Here is a 19811-nt window from a genome sequence, read left to right on the forward strand (position 1 = left end):
ATGTAAGCAACTAATAGATATTGGGTCCATTTTACTTTACTTTTTTTAATTTTCTTCTCCTTTTTTCTTTGAAATTTTAATAATTTATTTAATAAAAAAAAAATTAATACAATCAAATTAAGATTGCGCTTGATTTTGAAATGTGTTTGGTAAGTTTCTCCAATTTTTATTTTTATTTTTTGAAATGTATGAATGAGCTTAAATAATATAAATATGATTTGTGAGAATTCAACTAATCGATTTCTAAGTTATATCGAGTAAAACAATTATTATTGTTGATCAAATTATCATATTAGGTAATCGGACCTTAATTAATTTAAAATAACGATATTGTTATATTGGGGTCATTGAATCATTTAAAATCACGAGAATTTAAGTAATCGTCTTTAATTTGCTTAGGACTACGATGTTGTTATTGCTGATTGAGATTATCGTACAATTTAAAATGGTAAGAATTCATTTAATTGACTTCACGTTAGTTAGGATTCAGATGTTATTGTTGTTAATTGAGATTATCATATTATTTACGTGTAACACTTAAAATTGTGAAAATTCATGTAATCGATTTTAATTTATTTTAAATTAAGATATTATCGTCGTTAATAGAGATTATTATATCATTTATTATTATTGTTATTAGATACATCTTACTTCAATGAAGGGAAAGAGTTTCTCTCTTCAAAGACACAGTTTTAGTTGAATATATCTATGCTTGACACAAGTAATTAATCTCGGAAAATTAGTGCAAATTAACTTAATCGGATAATTAAATAATGTGCTAAAGTATTTTACATCAAAATATAACTTCAAAATGAGTCTCCCTTTCCCCTTTTCTTTTTCTTTTTCTTTTTCTTTTTCTTTTTCTTTTTCTTCATATAAATGGTTCTCTTTATGTTTTCTCACTTATTAAATATTTTCTCTTTTTACCTAATATTGAATACACACTCTTTGTGACCAAATTCTCCTTATTTAAATAGCTATCAAGTATTTAATAAAGTGGCAAATGTATCTGGCTCAATAGTAATTCAACATGTTATACATATTACATTATATTATATATTATATACATACTCACGTATTTTGCAAGTTAATTGTTGTGTGAATGGAATGAATTTTATGATAATGTGCCATGGATTTGGAGATTCATAGAAGAGTTTGTTTATGTTTCTTTGTTTTAATCAATTTTTCATGTTTTTGTTTTCTAATTATGATTATTAATTTATTATAAATATATACTGAGCATAATAATTTTTGATGACATAAATACACTGAATCAATATGACAACTCAATTTATCAATCTCAAATACATGTTTTAAATACCAATTACATAATAAATGAAACCTATACAATCCCCTAATATACTTAACAAAAGGTGATGTAGATACATGTGATCAACAAAGCATATGATAAAGCAACAAAAACTAATGGATATAGTTGTCCACTTGAATTTTCTCTCTAAGATGATTTTTATATTTTCTTTGTGAGTTACGTCATTAAATCTACACTTCAATTTCATTCTGACCCCTTTAATTAGGCTTTAGGGTCTGTCTCTAAACCTCTAACTTTTAGCTAACTTCATCGCAAGTCTCAGCAATAAATACTATGTCGTCTGCAAACAGCATACACCATGACTCTCATCGGATATGTTGCGTTGGATCCACCAACTTCAAGACAAACTAAAACTAAGATTTGATCAATGATGCAACTCCATCACAACTAAAAAGTGTTATGAGTCTCTTTGTATTGTAATCACTAGGATCTCGAGTACTCCCTCACATATGTCCTTAATCATCTTAATATAGTCATATGAATGTCTCTAGGTTCCAAATATCTTTGTAGAACCACATTAGGAATTTATCATATGTTTTCTACAAGCCAATAAACATCATATACAAAATCTCTTTTCTTTCCCTATTCTGTTTCACCAATTTCATCACAAAATAAATAGCTTACATGGATGATTATGCTGATATGAACCGCACCTTATCCTCATTCACCTCTCGTTCCCTAAGTTTGGGTTCCAAAGAATTAAATGAAAAATAAAATATCAAAACCTTTTACATTTTAAATAAGCATGTGCAGAGAGTATGACATTATATTTCTATGTTTTTTTATTATAATATTTTTGTTTAGAATATAATGTTATAAATTACTCATTATTTGTGAAATTACCGATGATACTATAATCACAAAACAAGTAATCAATACAATCAATAAAAAGAACTTGCAAAGTATAAATTGTTCACATTAATAGTTACTTATTATACGATTAATTGGACTTTGAATTCAACATTTTGTGAATAATCATACAATTATTTAGGCTAGAACTCATTAGTAGCCGTACCTAATTAGCAATAATATTGCATTTGTAATAATTATTATATTATTTATGTGACGTGTTTTTTTTAATTTTAAAATGGAGTAGTGTTGAAAGACTGAAATATTTAAGATTTCAAATTCATTTTCTAACAAATAAAGTTTACATTTTATTGCTATAAATCTTAGTACCGTCAAAATCATCTTTTTAACTGTTGTTTTCCTTTAAATTTTCAATTATTACTTGTACAATATTTCACCAATCAAGTAGTAGTGCTACTTGAGCTGTTTGGCTACGAGAGTGTTTTGTTATAAAATTTTCAGTTCAACTTAAGTAGGCATTTAGACATAATATTTGGGAGTTTGATTTCAAGTTTTAATTTCAAATATATGTTTATTTTTAAAATCTGCCCCAAATTTCAACTTCAACTTTAATATCAATGATCATTTCAAATTCTTCTTTTTTTTAAAAAGAGTAGGTTTTGAAATTCAAATTGTGATTACAATTTTTTAAAAAAATATAAAATTTAATCCATAAGTTTATATTTCACAAAAGAATCATAATTTTCAAAATACAGAAGAAGACTCGTGTATAACATGAAGAAATTATTCGTACAACGTGTGACGGTGTGAGCATTTCATAAAAAAATAGCTAGTTTACTGCTATTGTGATATATTAAATTTGTAAATCTTTGTAAATTATGTATTTGAAAGTTTATAATAACACGTAATAACAAATATTTATTTATCAAACGTACACATAGATATATATTTTTTACTTCGGCTCCTTAGTATATTCTCATACCTAGTCTCTGAACTATGATTTGCTTATTTAGTAAACTTATGTAAGAGTTGCTGAAATTTTGATTGTTTTAATAAATCAGGAGTTTTAATGCTTATCTTAAGAAATCAAAATTAGATGTTCAAACAAAATTTCAACTCCTAACTAACATGATTTTAAACCATGTCGAGACGGGACTTGAGAGCTGGATTCCAAATTTGATAAATGTATAATCAAACACAATTTTACTATAAATTCCAAATAAATTTAAAAAATATTTAAAATTATGACCAAACATCTACTTAATTAATATAACTATTTTGTTCGAACCCCACCCCCAAAAAAAATCGTCTATCCACTCAAATAGTGTCGTATAATTGAAAAAAATTGTGATAAAGTAATAAGTATATTTTTTCATCATTAATTAAAGAATTTCGATCAATTCAAATCCTCATAATAGAGTCACTTTTAACGTGGAGTATTTTACCCCCGCTCTTCCCAAGTGGGATTTTTGGCGTGATTTGAAATTAATCAGATCCCAATACAAATATTTAACATAAACGTTTAAAAAAATCATAAATTATAACTGATGGAGTTGTACTTCTATGTTCCAATACATGTGTTATTGTTTATTTTTGTGTCAATCCAAAAAGAAAGGATACTTATTTATATTTAATAATTAATTTTATTTTTAATTTTATTTTATTCTTAAATAATTCATTTACCATCACACAAATATTTATAATTTAATTTTTGAAATCATCCATTCTTAAAACTCTATGGGGCAGTTATATAACATCACCAAAGTTGAGAAAGAGGCAATAATTATTAGTTGACCAAAACTCATCAAACAGATAGACTTTTATGTAAGTTTGAAGCTTCTCACTTTCAAAATTTAAATTTTAAAATTAAAAATAGTGTAGCAGGTTATGACACATTAGGAAATAATTCTAAGGAAAACAAAAATACATACTTAATTCTCAGTGGCAAATACAATTATTTATTACTACTATCTGCTTACTCAATTAGGAAATTATTAAAAGCTAAAATATGATAGTAGAAAATTCTATTAAGGTCTCAACTGACCAAATACATATATTACACTTTAAATTATCAACCTATTTTATAGTATATAATCAAATTGTATTAGTTTTGGGTTTATTACCCTATTGTGTTTGTTATATTTTAAATTCCCGTTTCAGTTTACTTTGTTACTTATTAATTGAATAAGAGTTGATAAAAAATGATTTAATGGTTGTCGGGTGTCGATCACAAGTAACATATATTTTTAAGTATAATATATAAATATATTTTCTAGTTTGGTTTTATGTGTCATTTATGCCTTTCAACCTTAGTCCTTACGTATGTACAAAGTAGATATTTAAACTTATACAAAGTTGAACAAGTAGACACTATATCCTACTTAACGTTTATATGGCAATTCACACATATATATGTAGTAATTACCAATTCTAATTACCATGTCGCTTTCCAAACAAGATCCTTAACGAAATTCTGAATTATCACTTTCTATAATAGTATGAAATGAAAATTTGAATCCACATATATGTAGAACTTAGAATGGCATAAATATCAAAGGTTTGTATACACAAACAAATTAAAGTAATAGTCTAAAGAAATGATATATAGATAAAGACTCAAAAATGCCCTTAACCTATTAGATATGATTTAAAAATGTCCTTCTTCCACCTTTAATAAAAGAAGACATTTTTGAATCATTTTAAATCGGTTAATGACATTTTTAAGGTAGAATATTAAATCTTTAACATATTAGCTAGTAATAACTTTTCGTCAAATGGACCAAAAGCATGTGGTGTGTAAGTGTTTGTCTATGACTTCACTTGTTTTCTAAGTCAAAACAACTTCAAACACAAGAAACAAGATTTTTATAAAAAAAATTATAACATAGTTTACCTATGAAAACTTCCAAATGAATAATGTTATGTAGACCATCCATCAAGTTGGCTGTCAATTTTTGTCTTAATTAGCCTCACTTGGTTTATAAATGTACCAACAATCACTGCTGATTTTTGTTGTTTCCCATTGTAGTAAATCTCAAATAGCAACTGGTCAACTTGCACTAAAAGAAGTGAACAAACTATAAAACTGTCATTTTCTACAATCTAAGTGAAGATGCAATTGGAATTTCTCTATTTTGTTCACATCCATTCTCACATGATGTTCATCAAACAAATTTCAAAATTTAAATGTTCAAGTATAACATATTTGTTGTGTTATTAGTGTGTACAACTTACTCCCTAGTTGAACCGGTTTTGAATTTGGCCGAACTTTATAGTTTTGGTTTAAATTTTGTATTTATTTTAAAAAGTTATTGAATATGTACATATTATTAACTTCGGAAAAGGGCCTAAATACCCTTGAAATATTAGAAATGGTACAAAACTATCCTTCATCCACCTATGGGCTCCAAAATTCATTTCTCATCCACCTATTGGCTCCAAAATACTCTTGTCATCCACCTTTGGGTTCAAAATTGACCACTTATTTAACGGTTTTAAATTTAAACTATTTAAATATTTTTTTGAATACGTGGCGCTCAATTTAAACTTTGATATTAGAATTGGTTTATTAATTGGGTGGGGTTTAATTAGTAATACATGGTAGTGGGTTGGTTTATAAATGATATTAATAAATTAAATTATAGTTAATAGTTGAGCACCAAGTATTTAAAAAATATATTTAAACAGTTTAAATTTAAAACTGTTAAATAAGTGGTGAAATTTTGAACCCAAAGGTGGATGACAAGGGTATTTTGGAGCCAATAGGTGGATGAGAAGGGCAGTTTGGAGCTAATAGGTGGATGAGAAGGGCATTTTTCGTTTTAAGTTATAAGAACCCAATAAATTAAAAAGATTAGAATTTTCAAAATCTATAACAATATACATATACTTTTAGGGGTCGTTTGGTTGGAAACAAGTTATCCCACCATGTTTCTGAGATAACGTATCCCATCACTATGGTATAAATGGTGGAATAAGTTATCTCAAACATGACAACTAAACAAGACACCAAATTTTTATCCCATTACTATTTTTTTTAAGTCAGGACTATTTATTCTTATCCCTCACACCAAACGAGCTTTTATAGTATTATTGACTACTGAATAATTTCTGAACAAGATACAATAATGATACCAATATAGTATATATATATACTGATTTAGTATCAGTTAAACGAAATTATCAGCCTTAATGATGGGATATGGACTGTATTTTGAAAGAATGGGTATTTCTTAAATTACTTTGAATTGAGATTTGAACGTGTTATTATTTTGAGTTTTATGACCCATTTATATAGTTTTTTCGGTCAATTTTTGCTGGTAAAAGGTACTCCTTCTGTCCCAATTTATGTGGTACTTTTCGTTTTTTGAGAGTCAAACAGTTTAAGTTTGACCGGGAATTTGCGCATGAAATCTTCAATTTTTTTGAAATGAAATTTATATATTTGTAAACTACGTAAAAAATACTATAAGTCACAACAATTGATAAATCAAAATGTTTAAAAGATCTATAAAAAATCTACGATCAAAATTAGATTTGTTTGAATTTCAAAATTCCAAAAGTGTCACATAAAATGAGACGGGGAGTATAAATTTTCGCGGGTAAAGAAATCAATTTGCCGTTTGAATTGACGGCCGTCCGTGTCCCACGCTATAGTCACGACCCCGTCATTGTCATAGCTCTGTCACAGCCGGCCGCTTATTTCCCGCCTTCCTTCTTTATTTTTTTTGAATTTAATAAATAAATCTAGTATTACTCAAAATAATTATGAGTTCAAGATTAGAGTTGATAATTGTTTATATACTTAATATTAAAAAGAATAAGTTTTTTCTTAATATATATAAAAAAGTATGGTTAATATTCAAAAATAAATTACTATGAATAATTTAGCTAGCGTTTGATCATAAATTTTGAATCAAATTTTTAAAATTTATCTTCAATTTTTTTCAAAGTTTTAACCTAACCATGAATACCTGTCGACAAAGACGTGCCATTGTTCGTATACAGTGTTGATAATGAAGTTTATATTTTTTGTTTTATTTTTTTCAAATTTAAAACTAATTTGTTAATTGATTTTTCTGCCCATTTTGATAAAGTACTTTTGGTACTAAAAACACAAAAATAGAAGTGAAGCAACATTAATATATTCTTGTACCTATAACTTATAGTTCTAAACCCACAAAAATTGTGTTCTCTTGAAGAATTTAATCCCTTTACATTTACTCAAGATTTGAATTAATTCTTTTTCGAGATAAAATGGGATGCTAATCTATAATATTGGCAATCGAAATTGCAAAACTTCAACAAACACAATATCACACGATACTTACTTGTTTTCCTTGAAAAAATTTATGCAAAGAAGAAGAGGAGAAATAATTGAATTATGTGTGCTTAAAGAAGCAGAAGATTTTATTTTTCAGTGTGTCAAATGAGACGAAGCCTCTAAATTTATAACTATCGATTGATGCAAAGATAGTTGTTAGGAAGGAAGGCAACTTTCTATTGAAGGGAGGTGATTTTCTTTTCCAAACGATATTCTGCAAATTATAGAGGAATATTTTGTTAGCATGCACATAACAATATTTCTACGTAGAGCGTTCGTATTGGACATGGACATAGTACTCTAGGGTTCGAGTGAAACTTTCATATTGTTTAATGTATTTCCCTTATTTCCTATAAGTAGTATATTGACATACTTGCAAGTTGCAACAAATTAAATTGGATTATGAACAATGCATAAAAATAATATATTTATTACATTTATTTGTAAACATATGTAATTATTAATACATTAAACAACGAATTAAATTGATATATATGTTCTAAATCTCACAACAAATTCAACTGTATTATTTTTTTAATAAGCAATATTATGAGAATCCATCATTAATTAATTAATTTTACGTTGATTATCAACCTATCACAATCATATATAAACCTAGTCAATTTGATAAGGGATCCAATTGGATAATCACAACAAAATTGTAAATTGCATGTGTAACATTTGGTTTAGCTCTAATTTTAACACATTCTAATGCCAAATGTCAAAATTTATTTCTCTTTGATAGCTGTTTTGGAGGGTAGTAAAAACCCTTTGCATTAAAATTAGAATAACGATGTTTAAAATATAAAGAAGTAAATATATATAAAAAAAAGTCAAGAATATTCAATATATATCAAAATATATATATACATATAGCTTTAATTTAAAATATGTAATATAATTTTCTATCGAAGAAAATTTAAATAAACCCCTTAATTCCACTTGGCTCGCTCCCGCACATAACTATTCCTAGTTAATTAATTGAAAGAATATTATTAGTGCATTACCTTCTAATAGAAACAAAGTGGGTCGGCATGCCGGGTAAGAACTTTATAAAATTTCCCTCAATTCTCATCTAAATTAAAGTGAAAGAGAATGGGAAAATGACTTTCCATGTTGCCTTTAATTTGTTGTAGTCTAAAGCATCAAATATTACTTTATTATCATTATTATTATTATTTTAAAGTAAATGTCATTTCTATCCAACAATATTGAGTAGAGAACAATGTAAGAATTAGAATTTTTATTAAAAAAATTTAAAATATAAAGAATTAAATAACACACGAAGAAATCCAACGGACTCCAATAACCACTCTATGTACATAAAAAATAATTTTTCTGGCCTCCAAACTTCCTTGGTCATTCATGGTTCCGCTATTGATTGAGGTTCTATCAAAAATTATCTTTCTCTTCACAAAAATATAAATAAAGTATGTATATATTCTTCGCTTTTCATACTCTATTTGTAAAATTATTACACTGAATTTGTTGTTAGTATTGATATATTAATATTGAAACTTGTATTGGCGCCGAAAGAAAGAGATTATTAAGGAGTGCTCTAATGCCTCCCTTAATTGCAACCCAAAACGTCATTTTCATATCAAGTATAAAACAAACACATTAATTAATGTCTTTCACCTTATCAAAAACAAATCTCTTTATGCAATTTGCAAATGGGATTTGGTTAAGTTGTCGATTCAATCATCATTACATATTCTTTGCGGCTATTTGAATAAATAAACAAATCGATTTTATTCAATATTTATATCAAATTAATAAATACATATCTATTAGTTATATAAATTTTATGTGTAAGTGAAAATCATGAGTTAGAAACATTTTGAGAGAGTTTTAGAAAATGACTTTCATATATTAGAAAAAATTACATTTTAAAGAAAATATTTAAGTCAATTAAACGTAAAGATTACATGTCCCACTCTATGCTCTTTTATGGCCTTTATGTCTACTCAATTCTCTACCTAAGTGCATAGATTCTATCATGGATTATTTAATATTAATACCATAAGCTTTAAATATCATTTCACATACACTTTTCAATTTTCAACTACTACTATAGTCTATGTAATATGATCGATTGAAAATAAAGATAGAATAGAAGTGTTTAAGTATATAAACAACGATACATGTTTAAACACCACTTAAAAGCATTATAACAAAAATAGCTTTTAGCGGTAATAAATATACATATATTAATAAAGAGTGATAAAATATTTACTGACATTAGTTAGTTGACATTGGATTCAATGTCGCTATAAGTTTTAGAGACATTTACAAAAAAATGTTAAATGTCGCTAAAAGACAATTAAGCTATTGACGTTAATTAATTAACACTAATATTTTTTGAAAAAATTACGCGAAATGACAAACATATTGTGTCCTATATACAAAACTTAAACCTCTATTTTGAATTAACACAGTGCTAAATGATAATCTTAGTCACCATTTGCTTTTCTCCCTATATATTAGTGTATATAATATATATAATAGTAGTGCCAACTTATAAACTTGCTTTCCTAAGTTGACCCCGCAAAAGATACTTTTACTAAACAAAGAAAATATGTCCAAGTCTTAAATTTCACACTCCTCTGTTTCAATTTATATGATATATTTCATTTTTTGAGAATCAAACATTTTAAATTTGATCAGAAATTTGCGCATTAAATCTTCAAATTCTTTTGAAATGAAATGATTTTTTTATATTTATAAACTATGTAAAAAGTATTATAAGTCACAATAACTAACAATCCAAAATATTTAAATGATATGAAAAATTTATGATAAAAAATAAACTTATTTGAACTTCAAAATTCGAAATGTATCACATAAATTGAAATATTGTGTGAACAAGGCAATTGTGGGTTATTGTGCATAAAGTCGTAGAACGCATGCAAACTCCTTTGTGGAAATATTTTTGCACACTTGTTCCTTTCTTTAATTTGTCTCATTACCCATTTTCAGGCATATATGTTTGCACATTAGTTTTTAGGTGTAAAACCAACCAATTCACACTCTAAAACCATACAATTAATGGCACCCCTAAACATGCACGGAATTTCTTTTCACACACTTTGTTAATTATTATCAGTGGTAAAGTAAAAAATTTCATAGTAAAGTCCAACTTCTTAACAGTAGTGAAGTCATAAAAATGGATATGAAAAATAATTTTTTTGACTAAAAATGCTCCTGAAAGTGCATGAATTGATGAAAAACTTGTTGACGTAATGACTCTCAAGGTCGTTTTGTAATTTTCATTTTCTTAATTTTATTTGGTTCTCTGCATAGCTTTGAAATGATGTTTATTATGACTTATAGAGATGAGTGTCACGATTCTTGAGGTGATTAGATACGTTTCAAAAAAGTTTGTTTTGAAAGTTTGGAACTAAGAAACTTTGACCAAAGTCAACATTCGAGGTTGGCAAAATCGAATCCAGAGTTTTGATGTTTTCATAATGTCCGGAGGGTGATCATTTATTGCCTTATTTATAACAAATTTTGGATTTTTATATAAAATATCAAAATTTGAGCAAGTTTTAAAAATTTAAAAAGAAATCAAAGGTTATATTCTTACTCCAAAACAAGTTTTTAGTCGATTTTGAGAATTTGTTTTCAAAATTTTCCAAAAACTAAAGAAATTTTATGGCCTATAGATTTTCCCCATAAAAATCCCCAAAAATGCTTCCAAAATTTATGGACAAACAGGTCTGATTCTATTGACAATCCACACTCTAAATAAATCAAACTTTTAGTGGTGATCATATTTTTCCCAACTAAAGTAACACTTTAGTGGATATACTAGTGACACTTTATATTTATCGACTTAAAATTTTGAATCTACATCTACTGTGCGATTTAATTTCGTTCTTTTTAAAAAAAATAATCTAGTTTGCTTTCAAAGAAATTGTATTTCTGTTCATTGTGACACATTCTTTTACTGCTTCTGGACAAGACATACTAGCAATCAACTAGTAACCAATAATATAACTTTGTCTCACTAAATTTGGCTTAAAGTTAAAGCTAGGTGAGATTTTATGATAAAATATTAATACAACCTTAATTAAGTGAACTTGTAGTAGTGGGCAGAGATTTAAGTGAGGACCCTAGTTAACAGCATGACAAATTAATCAGAAAAATTAGTGTTTGATAAAGACATTCACGTTAATTAATGATTATGTAGGCGTTTGGTGGAAAAGATTAGAAGGGAAAAGCAAAAAACCATGAGTGGTGGGGTTAAAGTGAGTGGGATATTTTCTTTTATCACTTTTTCCACCGTTCTTGTATTGAAGACCAACTAATCCAAATTTTCTCCCTACTAAAACTTATTTGTATTCAAATGTTTGAACTCGAAATCTTTGATTAGAAGTAGAGAAATTTTGTTCATTTTGCACTTTTGTTGATTATCAAATTTAATTTTCTTGATTGTGTACTAGTGTAGTTGTGAATGTGAACCCTAATAATATAGGAGATTTTTTTGAGTGTTATGTAAGTTTTGCATCATGCTTCACTTCAATTTCCCTTTCTTATATCTTCTTTTTGTTTTTAATTTATTTTTTTTCCCCACTTTTTTGTGCTTGATTTGTAGAGGAAACAAGAAATTAAAGTAGGTCAACATTCACATATTTAATAATTCAGAAGTAGTACTCTTGTTTGGTTATTTTATGTTATTGTTAAGCAATAGGACCATTGCACACATTTAAGATTCTTTTACTTTTCGAGTACTCCTAAGTTGATATTCTTGAAAAATACAGGAGAATTTTATTTAAGATTCTAGAGTAAGCGAAGTCGAAAGACTTGTACAAGTATGAACATAAAAATTGTGAAATTTGTAAATTAAAAAAAATAGATTTGTTTTCAAGTTAAAAATGGTATTTGTTGTACGTAAATACAAATTATAATCATTTTTCAATTTTTGAGAGTGACTTGAAGTGTAAATTATGATTTGAATCTTTTAAATTCTTGAATTGAATTCCATAAAATTGTAATAATTTTATGTCCAAACAATTCAGAAAATTAGGTAAAAATCATCCATGACCAAGCGGCACTTTGCGTTTGGTACAAAAATATTTTCCATCAAATAGGAGAAATTAGTTCATTCCTAGACGAAAGTTATTTTTCTTACTACTCTCTAAACTTTTGAATTCTATATCACTTGAAAAAAAATAATTTTATATTTAATTTGTAACTGATCATAAGAGATCCTTTTAACGGATATTTTACGATTATCCCTTGTAAATTACTCTAACATGATATAACCTAGTAATCTAAAGTTTGTGGGTGCTTTTGAGTCGGATCTAAAGTTTCCCTCTTCCTTTGGTCCCAACATAAAGATGATTTTTTTCCCTTTTTGATAATTAAATTAACAAAATTGAGTAATAAATAATATTTACTCTTAATTAATAGGGATTAATTAGGAGGAAGGAATTTACTATTTAGGCATATATGCTTATTTTAAAATTTTCGGTAAAAAATTATTTGAATATGTTTGTTTACGCTAAATTATATTGATTTATCATGATTAAGTGATTTAATGCCGTAAGAAATGAAGAGATCTTCTTTTCCTTCAATTGCCGACATTTTCAACAATATATAATATTTTTTATATTTTCAAAAGAATAAAGTCATTTTCATAGAAATGTTTGCTCGAAGGTTCTTTTTTTTTTTGAAGTCCCAAATTCTTGTATGCTGTAAAATAGAATACTTTATACTTAAGGTTGTAGGTCATTAGGTCACAGAGATTTATATGATTACATTAGTTCTTTTTGACCCACAAAATGAATAATAAGTGTTGTGGGCTAAGATAAAGATTGATTTAGAATCAAATTATTAAGTGTTTTCTTTTTGTGATTTCTTCTATAGGGTATATTTTTCTTCTTCTCTTAAGTTTAATTAGCACTTTGTTTAGTCCAACTTAATACTAGGAATATAGTAATTGGTAGGGACCATTGACTCACATGCCTAAAGTTCTTTTTGGTGGCATTTTATTTTCTAGTCTTGGAAATGAAGACAATTTCCATCAAATCATCCACCATTAATCTTTTTTCATCGACGAGGGTTGTGATAGAGCGGTAAGTACTCTTTCATTCTTAATCAAAGTTCTCGAGTTCGAGTAGTTTTTGTTAGAGAGCGCTTTACACCTCAAATGTGAGACTTTTCGGTGCAAATTCAAATTTAATCAGACTTCAATATAGATATCAGACACTAGATGAGAAAGCAAAAACAAAAAAACTTTTGTCAATTGTTAAATATTTTTACGATAATATTTAAGTAAATCTAGTGCTACTAAATGTCACTTTTACTCTAGTGTATGTCCAACATGAAGCCAAGATTATTAGGCATATCAATTTGTATATGCATGTAATTGGCACTAGCTAGTGTTTCACGAGACTAATAAACAAATTTCTTTTGCTAATTTAAGATTAAAGTATCTTCCATTTATTAAATTCCCTCCTTGATTTGTTCAAATTCAAGTCATTCACGCCAATATTAGGTGATTTAGAATAGAATCTCTATGCACAATATCCTCTATTTGTTTCTTTGGTTGGGGACAAAGTGAATTTTGTCACATACTCTTCAAGCTTTAATTAGGACAAGTCTTGTGAACTTAGACGACTACTAGACAAGTCAAAGAATAAGTAATTCCATAGATGTAAACTTTCTCTATCATTTAGTTATCATGTCGCAATTTCTAGATCTTTTTGCCTCACACAGTATAGGTAAAGTATGCATATATATATTCTCTTCAAATGTTACTTTTGAAACTATCTTGAATATATATTGTTGTTATTATTGCAATTTCTAAATCTAACAAATATTATACATATACATACACGTACAAAAAACTTAATTTTAACAACATAAAAAGAAAAAAAAATCATTAATTATATTCTAACTTGATTTCGTAAATTGAACAAATATTAATAGTAATGTGGACAAATAATATGGGACAAAAATAATAACTTATATATTTGAGCTACGTGAAAAGTACTACTAAATTAGCATAGTTATTCAAAATATTTTATAACGTTTGAGAAAGTTATACTAAGAAAATAATTTGACTTTTTAAATAATAACAACCAGTGTCACATAAAATTCACAAATAGACTATCAATTATATTCTCATGTATTTACAATTCAAGATTCCCAATGAAAATTATAGATCTGTCCTCTTAAAAGAGAATTGTGCATGAACTCAAGGACAATATTTTTTCTTATATTAAAGATAAAGGAATAAACATAAAGTAATTGACATGGTGTAAGATCTACACATATTTTAAGACTTCCATCATATTTTCTATATAAATTCAGACATAATTGTTTTTAAAAAAATATGCATACTTGAAAATTTAAATGAAAAGCACTACTCTAGTCAGGATAATTAATAATTCAAAATATCTAAAAGATTTTTTTTCGAAAAAACATCACAAATCAAAGAAACTTGATCTGAGTATTGTATTCATTATACTCTCTTGTATTTAAAATTTCAAGATACCATCTTAAAAGAAAATTGTGCATGAACTCAAAGGACAATAATTTTTTTAACGTGGAAGATACTACCATTATTCTTTTTTACTTGTCATGTTTCGTTTTTCGAACTTCTAATGTATTTATATAGGAGGGGAGGGTGCATACTTACAAAGAATATGAGCATAAAGTAATTGACATGGTGTTAGATGGATCGTAAAAGGTCCAAGATCTATAGACAAATATAGATATAAAACTTAGCAAATACTCATATTAGTCGATCCCACGTTGGAACATTGTAGTTGAATGATTTTGGAAGAACAAGTGTCTATTTGTTAGGTTACAATGACAAGATAGTGCACATGGTGTTCTAGTACTTTTATCCACTATATTTTCTTTCTTGTAGATCTAGATCTCTTTCTTAATTAGACTTTTGTTTCTATGGCCAATCACCATCCTTTGTTTTTTTGAATAAAAAAAAGTTGCAAATAATAATTAACAAAAACAAAATTAAAAAGAATTGTTGCCTCTCTATAGACATGATAGTGATATAGCCAGAATTTTTACTTAAAATGCTTAAAATATGGAAAAAAATAAAAATAAAAAAATAAAAATAAAATAATTAAAAAAAAATAAATAAATAAAAAATATATATATATATATATATATATATATATGAAGAAGTCAAGAACATTTAGTATGTTTTATATATATACATAAAAAAAATCCCTTACTCCTACTTGACTCCACCCTTAGATACGAATCAACTTATTTAGACTTGTATTTAACATTTTAAAAAATATTTTCATGATAAAATAAATATCATTTTTTCTTTAGGCAATTTGTATCCAAAATTTATTAATTCGACTAATCAAGATTCGGGCAATAGAAATTTTTTGAAATGCGTGGGTGGTGGGTGGGAAAGGGGTGTGAAATAAAAGGATTATTCTTAAGGAGAATTTCTTTTTCAATTCAAACTTAAAATCTAATTTGTCCAATTGGAGCTCAAAAAAAGGAATTTATTTTTTGCTTTTAAACCTGTTTGCATAGGCAACACACATTTCTACCTCAGTCTTAGGTGACTCAAATACTATTCCTTTTGGATCATTTTACATATCGTACTTATACAAAATAGATGGTTCAAAATAAAATTTGTTATATTAAAAAATAGGATATAATCAAGTACATTCTTTTCATCTTTCTTTAGTAATATTATTCTTGAAAATAATAAACATTGACTAATTAACATTAAAAACTTAAGGGGTCGTTTGGTAGAAAAATAAATAATGCAGGGATTAGTAATGCATGAATTAGTAGTGTAGAGATTAGTAGTACAGAGTGTATTTTTTATCAAGTGTTTGGTTTATTGCTTCTAACCTCATCTTGTGTTTGGATTAATTCTACAAATAACTTCTTTCCAATTATACCCTTGCACTATTATGAGATTTTTTATTTTATGTAATCTGTCAAGGTAGATAATTGCCGGACAATATTATATTTTTATGGCCTTCTAACTAGCTAGGAGAAGAACAATTTTGTTGTCATTATTTGAGGGTAAACAATTGTTATCTTAATAAATTAATCACTTAAAACGTTAATTTTCAATTTAAAATAAATAGACCATCTACTTTAAAATCGAAAAGACGATAAAAATAGTAAAATCAAATAAATCATCTATATTTACATATAAAAATTGCAAGGTGTAGTTTTAATATGTATGCAATTTATAAATTGTTCAAAATATAAACAATTAGAAACCACATATAAACCAGCAAATAAAATATTCAATTAACATCACAAACGTCATGTGGTGATATATTTGCCTTTCCAATTAGTAAATGTTAAACAACTCACATTTTAAATCTTGTATTGATATGTATTGCATTGTATTTATTTATTAACAAACAGCTCTCTCTAAAGAATAAAATTTGTAAGCTAATTTATTTAAATAAATTTACTAGTACAAATATAAAACATAAAATAAAGAAAATAAATAAAATAATTTGAGGGATATTTTTGTCTTTACAGAGATAATCCCATGGTATTAAATCCAATGTATTACTAATACCATTGCATAGAAGGTATTAGTAATACCTCCTATAATACCATGTAGGGTGTATAACTAAACTTAGGCCCAAAAATTCTACTAAACATAGTACTAAATAATTCTCCATACATAATACATGGATTATTTCTCCTAATACATCCTACCAAACGACCCCTAAGTGAATAGCAAATACATAAACTCCAATATTATAGTTTCTTAGATTAATTCTATTTTTATTTATTAAAAAGATATATATTAAAGAGGAATTAATATTTCAAATAATCAAAGATATTCATAAATAAGAATATAATGGTCAAAGGGAAGTGCTAAATGGCCAAGAAATTTAACCATAAAATTAAAAATATTATAATATATTTTTTTATTTTAAAATAAACTGATGTTTTTTCTATTTTTTAGTTAAAATGTATTAAAGTCAAAAGGGTAAAAATGTTTTAAAAGGTAAAATAACATAGATAAAATATCATTCTGGCCAAATTTTCTGGCCAAAATGATTTTTCCATGGTCAAAGAGAAATGCTAAATGGTTAGAAAATTAAAAATACTATAATATTTTTTTTATTTTAAAATAAACTGATGTTTTTTCTATTTTTTAGTTAAAATATATTAAAGTTAAAAAGGGTAAAAAATTATTATAGTGCTCTTTTAATCATTGAGTTGTCTGCATAATTTCTTTAAGGGATATGTAAACAAAAAATATTACTAGTAATTAGAAGATGAAATTAGGATAGTCCTTCAAAAGGATTAGTTGTTGAATAGCTGGTGACCTTATTTTCTTAGGGAAGAAAAAGAAGACACTTTAAAAGTTGACCAACCAATCTATAATTAACTACCCCTAATTAAATTCTTGATTATCTGCAAATTTCAACCAAGACAAAATTATTATAGTGCTCTTTTAATCATTGAGTTGTCTGCATAATTAATGCCTTCTCCTCACTATAATTACACTAGTTATTATGTCAACGTGCTAATTACATTGTTTACTTTTACTTGTCCATTCAGTATTTTAGAAATAAATTTTTATTTTTATTTGTCATTTTAAATATATAAATAAATAAAAAACTATATATTATTTAATATAGATAATGTGATAAAATACTTAATATTAATTACAGTATTTTTTTTTATAAAAAAATGTGTCAAATCTAAAACGAATAATGAAAAGTGAACGAAGGGAGTTTTTTACCAAAGATAAGTATAAAAAAAGAATAAAAAAACTCTCCTGAACTAATAAAATAAAAAAATCAATTTTTTTCAATTGTAGAGATCAATTAAAATGAAACGTAATTAAGAATTTTAATTAGAAGTGTGCACTACGAGGAGACATGTCGCCTTGATTAACGCAAGAGGTTGCCCAAACGTTGTCGTTTTAGTGACGGCGAGTTCCCTAAATGGGTTTTTAGCTGTATATACAAAACAATTTTATATTTTGACCATCTGTCTCCCATTTTCTTAAAGTTTGCATAATTTGGGGGATGTTAAAAACTCCATCTATATTTTTAACAAAAAAAAAAAGAAAAAAATTGTAACTTTATTTCACAATTTTTAAAACTATATTAATATGAGCAAATTATAACATTATAATATTAATTTTTAAATAATTAAATTTTAATTTTAAAATATTAAGTTAATCTTATTCAATTCAATATTTCAATTTCAAAGATAAACATGATAACTATTTTGAGACGAAGGATGATATTTGGTGGTACACAAGCAAGTCATTAAATAGATAAATAAAAAAACTAAAGCTAAAGAATTTTCAGATATCGAACAATATATTTTTTCTAGACATATTAAAATAAAAATGAAAAGTTGTCCACAAAATGGAAGACATAAAAAAGAGTTTAGTAGATGGAATTATCTTATTTTTTTTTAGGGTTAAAGGTATAAGAATGCTTTGAATTATGATGAATTTATCAGTTATACACTTGAGTTATGCGAGGGTTTTATTATGTTTTTAAAAATAGAACTCTCACATAGTTTAGTGGATTATAATTAATATGAAAAAATTAAGTTCAGAAGAATAATAGAACCTCGTATAAACTGATAATTTTATCGTAATTCAAAGGGTTTTTATACCTTATCCTTTTGCTTTTAAAAAAATCAATTACTGTTTTTGTTACCTTCTCCATTTTTTTAGTTGTCAACTTGTCATGATAATGTTATAAAGAGTGTTGTTTGATCAATATTTCCCTTATTAATTTTTTAATCTTTATTTGTATAAATGCTTAATGTTAAGGTGCAATATTGAAAAAAAAATAATAATTCTTTCTTGATTGTTTAAATTAACAATTTTGAAATAAAATTTTTTAATATACATGACAACTAAAACAAACGGAGGAAGTAATAAATTTTAAAAAAGTTACTCAAACTATTTTTTTTTCTTCAAAGAAAATTAAAAACTTTATTAATTGCCTTAAAGTGTATGATATAGGCATAATAATTATGGGGTAGGTTGAAAATAATGATTCAAAACAACCTAAGTAAGGTCAATTATTACAGTCATTATTATTTTGATAAACAGGTACCCTATTTATATGAACCATCAATAATAGTCACACAGACACATATCACACCAATAAATGTTCCAAAAGTACTCAGTAGACATTATGCTTCTATTAAATTTAATTAAATGTTTGTAGACAGTAAAGCTAGCACCTTATTTATCCATCTACTATATTGACTTTGTATTAAAAAAAATGTTACAGTACGAGGTAATTTTCATGTACAGTGAGTAAATGTAGATCAGGCCTCGTAAGTCGTAACTAGGAAAAGCTCATTACATATTTTTTGATTTTTCATTTC

Source organism: Solanum stenotomum, chromosome 7 (assembly GCF_019186545.1).
Source record: "Solanum stenotomum isolate F172 chromosome 7, ASM1918654v1, whole genome shotgun sequence".
In the NCBI taxonomy this organism is placed as follows: Eukaryota; Viridiplantae; Streptophyta; class Magnoliopsida; order Solanales; family Solanaceae; genus Solanum; species Solanum stenotomum.